Here is a 7,436-nt window from a genome sequence, read left to right on the forward strand (position 1 = left end):
CTCTAACTTCTTTACTCTTGTGAATTTCTGTATTTGAAACTTTTTGTTACAAGCTGCAGGTCCCCAAGGAATGGGGAATTGAAATATAACAGGTGGTTTGGCTGGCTCTGTCCAGCAGATGCGGAAGACAAGTGTTCTGTCTCCAAAGATCACCCAGCTTGCTTACAAGTGCGCTCTCTCTCTCTCTCTCTCTCTCTCTCTCTCTCTCTCTCTCTCTCTCTCTCTCTCTCTCTCTCTCACACACACACACACACACACACACACACACACACACACACTTTCTGTCCTAACTTTTGGCAGGCATGATGAAGAAGGTGACAGGTGACTTTCTACTCTTCTATCCTGTGCCTTGCGTAGACTTCCCCATAAACCAAGGCAAAAGGAAAGAGCAGTAGTGCTTTTGTGTCCCCTGAGCCCTAACCAAAAATTGTACCCAATTAAGATCTACCTGTAGGAAGGCATGCTCAAAAAACTAAACAGGAAACCAAGGCATCAAAAATGCAGTAATGGCACAAGAACGGGTTCATGAAGAAATAACTCAGCTACCCGATCTTAATACAAACAAAAGCCAACACACCACCTGACAGAAAGAAAGCAGCTATTGTAACACTGTTACAGGGTTAGCATCACATAGATTTTTATAGCCTCAGATCTTTACAAGATGTCTAAAGATGATTTTAAGTAAAGAAAACTAAGAGAGGAAAGAAATTTGATCCCCACTTAATTAAATGTCATCGCATTTCTATTGGATTTTTAGCAAGAATTGGGCAAAATAACATTCCTTCCCTTAAAGCACTTTCAGCTTCGTAAATAAAATGAGCACACCACAAACCAAGTAACACAGAGTGAAGTGTGACGAGGTAAACAAGCAGGCAGCACAAAGCAAAGGAGAGCTGTGAGCTGATGGCTTCATAGGCAGAGAAGACTCCTCAAGTGGGCAGCAAAAAAAGGATGGAGCAGGCCTCTTTCTGAACTACCCAGTTCTCTTAAAGAAAAGATTAAGTATTATTTATGCACATGTGAGAGGATGGTGTGCACTTGAGTACAGGTAATCAAACAGACCACAGGCTTGTGATCCCCCTAAAGTGGAAGTTACAGGCAACTGTGCACTCTCTGATATGCATGCTGGGAACCAACCTCGGGTACTCTGCAAAGCTACTATGATTCTTAACTGCTGTGCCACCTCTCTGGCCCCTCGTAAGCACCTGTGATTGTCCCTGTATATAGACTAGGACATGGAGCACAAAGGGATTAAATCACTTGGCCTAGAAACCCAAGCTGAACGAGACAAAAGTCCGCATCTGTCAGCGATTTGTCATTTAAGAAAATCCTGCCATGTTACTCTAATTTCTGTATTCAATACTTACTATATAACTAAACTGTTATTGTTTTTTAGTAATCACTTGAGAAATGAATGAAATGTTTTTAAATATAACATAGGATCTGAAAGAAATGGAAGAGAAAGATGAGACTGGGAAAACAGTTTACAGAAGCATACCGAAAGATTATTCTAAAGCTATTGTTCTTATGTAAATTTCAAGGACCTTGAAATTCTGTCACTGGCCCATGCTGAGCCAATACTTTAAAACTGTGGCTGGCAGAATAAGGTCATTCGGCATATAAAATTTACCCAAAAATTCGTGAAAAATAAATCTCTTTGGTTTCTCAGCAATTCATCTTCCCCTTCCTCAATTCTACCCTCATCCTAAGCTCTGCAAAATATTTGGCTTTATGACTCAATTTATTCTAATACTGTAGTTACATCAAAAGGTGGTAGTATTCCTAACATATAGACTTAGCTATAGCATGATGGTTGTTCCATAATATCTATACAGCATGACAAAACCTTCTGTTAAGTACTCAAATTAGTTAAGAATTTTATTCCTTCTCAATGTCATAATTTTTATTCAGACTAAATATGGTTATACTTTTCTTTTGGGTTATATATATAGATATCCTTTTATCCTTATATAATATCAGATCAAAAGTGTTATCCATATTTCCCAATAAAGTTAAGACAGATCACAAATTTATCAGGTTGTAATTGATGAAGTAAATAAGAGACAGAAATCCAAAGTCACTTAGGATTGTCTCCACTGAAAATGTATCAAGTTCTATTCTGTAACTACACTGACCTGTAAAACTGTGTGTCTTCTAGTAAATAGAAGGCCTGTGTAAGGTGATATCTGGCTTGAACTGGTTCACTTTGTTCTCAGCAGACTGATGTATCAGTTCTCCTCAATAGTGTCCTTATTCCATGAGAGTCAGCCGTTCCTCAGATTTGCATTGCAGCCTATGGGATCCTACCAAACTTAAAACAAATAAAGTAGAATGTTTTAATCCTCTGACATGGTCTCTCACCAAAGAGAAACCATAACAAAAGCATAATTTATTGAAGTTTTTTCCTGAAAACTACATTCCTCAGAAGTGAAAAATAGTAAGCAACTTTGCAAATGATTTTATATAGCCTTGGAATCCACGAATTGAACAATGCCATAGGCATTTAGCAATACGAGCAACACTGTCAAAACCCCGGGGGTTTTTTTTCCTATGAGACTAGGACCAAATCTCAAACTTCATTTAGCATTCTTCCAAAGTATCCCTTTCCATGTCTCACCCTGCTGCTACTCTGTCTTCAAGTAAGGAAAAATATGGAGTAAGATATCCCTTTAAAAGTTTTAACATAGCCAGGCAGTGGTGATGCATGCTTTTAATCCCAGCCCTCGGGAGGCAGAAGCAGGTGGATATCTGTGAGTTCAAGACCAGCCTGGTCTACAAAGTGAATTCAAGGACATCCAAGGCTACAAAGAGAAACCCTGTCTTTAAAAAAAAAAAAAAGCAAAAATACTATCAACAAAAAGTCTATCATTTTTGTTGCTATTATATGTTACACATTTTAATTAAATTTATTCATTGACAATTTCATACATGAATTCATGTATATAATGCATTCTGATCCTTTCCCACTGCTGCCAATTTCCCCCTCACCTTCCCCTCAAATCTCTTTCCTACATTCATGCTTTCTCTCCTGCTCCCTTGATTCACTGATGTTAACAAGGACTGTCTGGCTGAGTAGCCACAGATTTGGACTTGTCTGCCAGAGCTTTGTGGGCTCACCAGTGGGCACACAATTGAAGATATTGGTGCTCTGCATCGTAGAACTCACCAGCAGCTACTGGTTCAGCTGTGAGGGGAAGGGCCTGGGAGCCCATCCTCTATCCCTGAATGGGACTCCACAAGACCAGTCTCCTGCAGGCTCAATGCACTTAACCACGGCTTCTTTGAATTCCTGACTGTTTTCTGCCCTGCAGATAGCATTTCTCAGCCCCTCTCCCTATAGCCTGACTCTTATATTCTTTCTACCCTCTTTCTCACTGTACCCCGAGCCTTAGAGATGAATGTCTTACTTTATGAGCAGTCAACTGTCCTTAATCTCAGCACCTTGAGCAACCAGGAGTTTCTTCCTTTACCACCATTCTCTGGAAAGAGAGGCATCTCTGTTCAAAGCAGGGAAGCATAATTTGTCCTGAATCCTCTTCTGCCCCTAGTGTGCTTGCACAGCCTCTACCATGTCTTGAGAGTCATTTCTAAGGCAAGCCCTCTGCACTGCTAAGGTCCACTTAAGTGTTTCTCACATATGCTTCTCTGCACAGCTCAAAAGCTACATTCTCTGACTCATTCCCACCATCTCTGAGTTACTACTTGCCCTGCAGAACATTGAACATTGCTCTTCAACTTTGTATTCCTTACATGGGTGTTTGGGCAAAGAACTGGCTCAATAAATGTTTGTTTAAATGAGTCAATAAGAAGCAAACTGTATCTATTCATAAATTAAGAAATTCATTATGTTGTGTACATCTGTAAATTTCTGTATTTGGGCCGATCTATTCACTCCTTGCCCTATATTTTTATGTACAAGGATAATCTAATTTTAGCTTCTTGGCAAAATCTGGAACATAGATTTTGATTTTCAGCACTATGATTTCTACCTTGCCAAAAGGTATTTTAAAATTTATATATACTCTTTACACTTATATACCTATATGCCTTTATAGTGTATATACCTAAATGCTACTCAAAGATAGTGGCAAAGGCTTCAGAACACATGATGAATTTATAATCTGAAAATCAGTGATTGTATTCTGTTGTGACCGGGTAGTTTAATTCTTTCTTCAGGCAACGGGCTGTCAATAGGCAGCTTCCAGAAATAATGAATGTTTGCAGTCATAATTTCATGGGTTGACTGAAACTTAATAGCCTTTATTTCCAATTTAGTTTGTGATACGTTCCAGTAGAAGTAGTCTCAAATGAAATATAGTCTATCACAATGCTATTTAACCTTCTATTATTTTGTTAATCATTTGATGCTGTTTGTTTGGGATTATATGGCTAGCTGTGGCAGACCATAAGAGGCACTTTAATTCGTCTCTGCAGCTTCTGATTTAAGCTTTCTCAGTCCAGCATACAGGAGACGGTTGTCCAGCAACTGTCTTAAAGATATTTGCCTCATCTGAAACAACTATTAACTCCATTTTTAGTTGAAATATCACCTGAGCTAGCAAAGAGTTGAAAAGGAGACAAAAAGATACACTCTAGATTTGTTTATCCTACTTGTTCTCCATTTATGAAATTGAGGCAAATGTTAAGATTCATGAATTAAATTCCTGCTGTCTATAACTATGAAAAAGTCAGAATCCACAAAATAGTGGATTGATGGGTTATTGTTTAAAGAACCACGTGCGCAAAAACAGCTGAGCAACTTGGTACCACAGAGATCACCACTCTGGGAGAGGAAGAAATGAGTCACACTGAAGTACTGTGCTACTGATATGTGATCTAGAGAACATCCATGTGCTCTTGACTCTCCTATGCATCCTCTTGAAGGCTGAGATTGCAACCTGGATTCATACCAGGGTCACTTTCACTTGATATTTTATTTTCTTTTGCAAAACTACTCATAACAAGTATTATTCAAAAACAAAAATTAAAAATCTTCCAAAATAACTCTAACAAAACTATTTTAAAAGTACATAATTAACTCTCCAAGTGGGTCTGGTGCATATTCACATAATAAGCTAACGTTCAGTAGTTTTCTGGATTGTCTCAAACAAATTAAATCAATAAAAATGGAATTTAGCTTAGTTCAAGGACAATTCATTGGCAGGCCATTGCCTTTGCTCCTCTTTGCAGGGGTCACAGCTACAATCTGTATAGTTTCTATGGTACTGGTGTGGAGAACAGAGGGTTTTACACTCATTCTGTAAGAGAAAAAGCATTTAATCACTGCAGCTCACTGTTCACCTAGACTGAAAAGCCACATAGAACTTTCAACCATAACTGGTTAGACTGGCTGATATGAAAAAGATAAGCAGGGGTAGGGGAGATGAAGAGGCAAAAACCCACATCCACTGTTAGTGTGAATGTAAATTGACCAAACATTACAGAAGTGACTCCAAACCACAAAATTAAAACCACCATGCACCACAACAACCCTGGTTCTGAGTACATTTCTCAGAAAAGGAAATCACCTCCAAGAGCTATATGTCATGTGTCCTTAGCAGCATCGTTCTAATGTGTGAGATGTGTGTGGATAAAGAAAATTCATTTTTTACCTCTACACCTGAAGCAGAATCTGAGGAAATTCTGCTATGTGAGACAACGTGATTAAATCTAAAGAACTTTATGCTAAGTAAAGTAATCAAGGCAGAAAGGTAAATACTGCATGCTCCTGGTGACAAGTTGACCCTAAAAAGAGCAATTTTCATAGACGTATATAATAAACAATGGTTGCTGAAGACAAGGGAATTGGAAATATAGGGTAGCTTGTTTTAAAAAGAAATACAAACTTTTAGTTTTAAGATGAACAGCATCCAGGAATTTTTTACATTTAACTTGAGTCTACAGTTGAGAACTTTGTTAATTAGATGAAGCTGGTTTAGAGTAAATAAAAAATATTCTCTCCCTGCCCCTACTAACAAATAACACTAAGTGTGGTGTAGCATGTGGTCCTGCTTGATGGGGTTTCTTTCCTTCCTGGTTCCCACAGTCATTAGGCACCAAAGAATCACACAGAAGTCTACATTAGGTTATAAACTAATTGGGCCATTAGCTCAGTCTTTGTATTAGCTCTTATAATGTATATCAGCCCATTATTCTTATCTATGTTAGCCTCATAGCTCGGCACGATTCTCAGCAGGTCAGGTCATATCTTGCTTCTTCCACAGTCTGCACAGGACTCAGGATAAACAGGCTTCCTCCTTCCCAGCATTCCTGTTCTTATCGCCCCACCTCTACTTCCTGTCTGGTTGACCCGCCTATACTTCCTGCCTGGTCAATCAGCATTTATTTAAAACATGATTGACAGAATACAGACAATTCTTCTGCACCAGTGTGGCAATGTGTATTTTGATTGTGGCTATCCTTTCCCCCCAATATGTAAATACATGGAATCATTTCACCATAAACCTTGAATATCCAGCCCCCCATAATACCCATGTACTCCACATCTCTGAAGTCAACAAAAATTCAAAATACCTGGGGGGAAAACTGAGCTCACATTAAACACATAGACTTTTATGTCATAGTTCTCTAATACTGACACATTTCATACATGTATGTGAGCATTCAAGAAATTTCATTTTCTTGGGATTCTAAAACTAATTTCCCATAGATTTTAAGGGATGGATATATATTATTTTTATGTATCATACTTCAGTTGTGCTAGAAACATAAAAGTGTGTCACAAAGTATCACATATTCTGAACAAAATTTCATCAGGAACCAATTGGTGTATGCATGTTCATTTATGCGAGTGTGTGTGTGTGTGTGTGTGTGTGTCTGTGTGTGTGTGTGTGTGTACTCACGCGTGCCTTGTCTCTTGTTTGGGGAACAGAGGACAACCTTGTTTATCAATTCCCCAGGGCTAGGAACTCGTTTTTAAACCCACTGAATAAATGACAGTGGATGAGATTCTTTCAGTGTCCTTCCTGATTGTTCTAGAATTGATAAGATGCTTACTCTCCTGAGGATTTAGATAGTCTATAAAAGTGAAACTATCACTGTGCTGAGCCACAGCACTTTGTAGTTACTACTAGAAGGATTGGGACAATACACAGCATGCTCCATTTCTTCTAGAGTAAAAACACCAGGGATGCAGCACCTAAGGAAGCCTTTATATTTAAATATGATGTCTGGGATAGGGCTCATAAAAGCAAGAGCTTGATCTCTTTCAGTCAAGATAATTGACATCTCTATAGAGAAAAAAAAATTATAGAGACAGAAACACCAAAAATTTGACCTCTTTACAAGAACAAATGATTCCCTGGATAGAAATCAAGAATACTGCTATGTTCTCCACAGAGCTCATCATTTCCTGACCTTCACTCAGTGGCAATAATTACAGCATGTCTCCCCCCTACTGTGACCTCTGAAAGAAC

This window comes from Microtus oregoni, unplaced genomic scaffold (genome assembly GCF_018167655.1).
Source record: "Microtus oregoni isolate MIOR12 unplaced genomic scaffold, Mior012 000023F_ref0000262, whole genome shotgun sequence".
In the NCBI taxonomy this organism is placed as follows: domain Eukaryota; kingdom Metazoa; phylum Chordata; class Mammalia; order Rodentia; family Cricetidae; genus Microtus; species Microtus oregoni.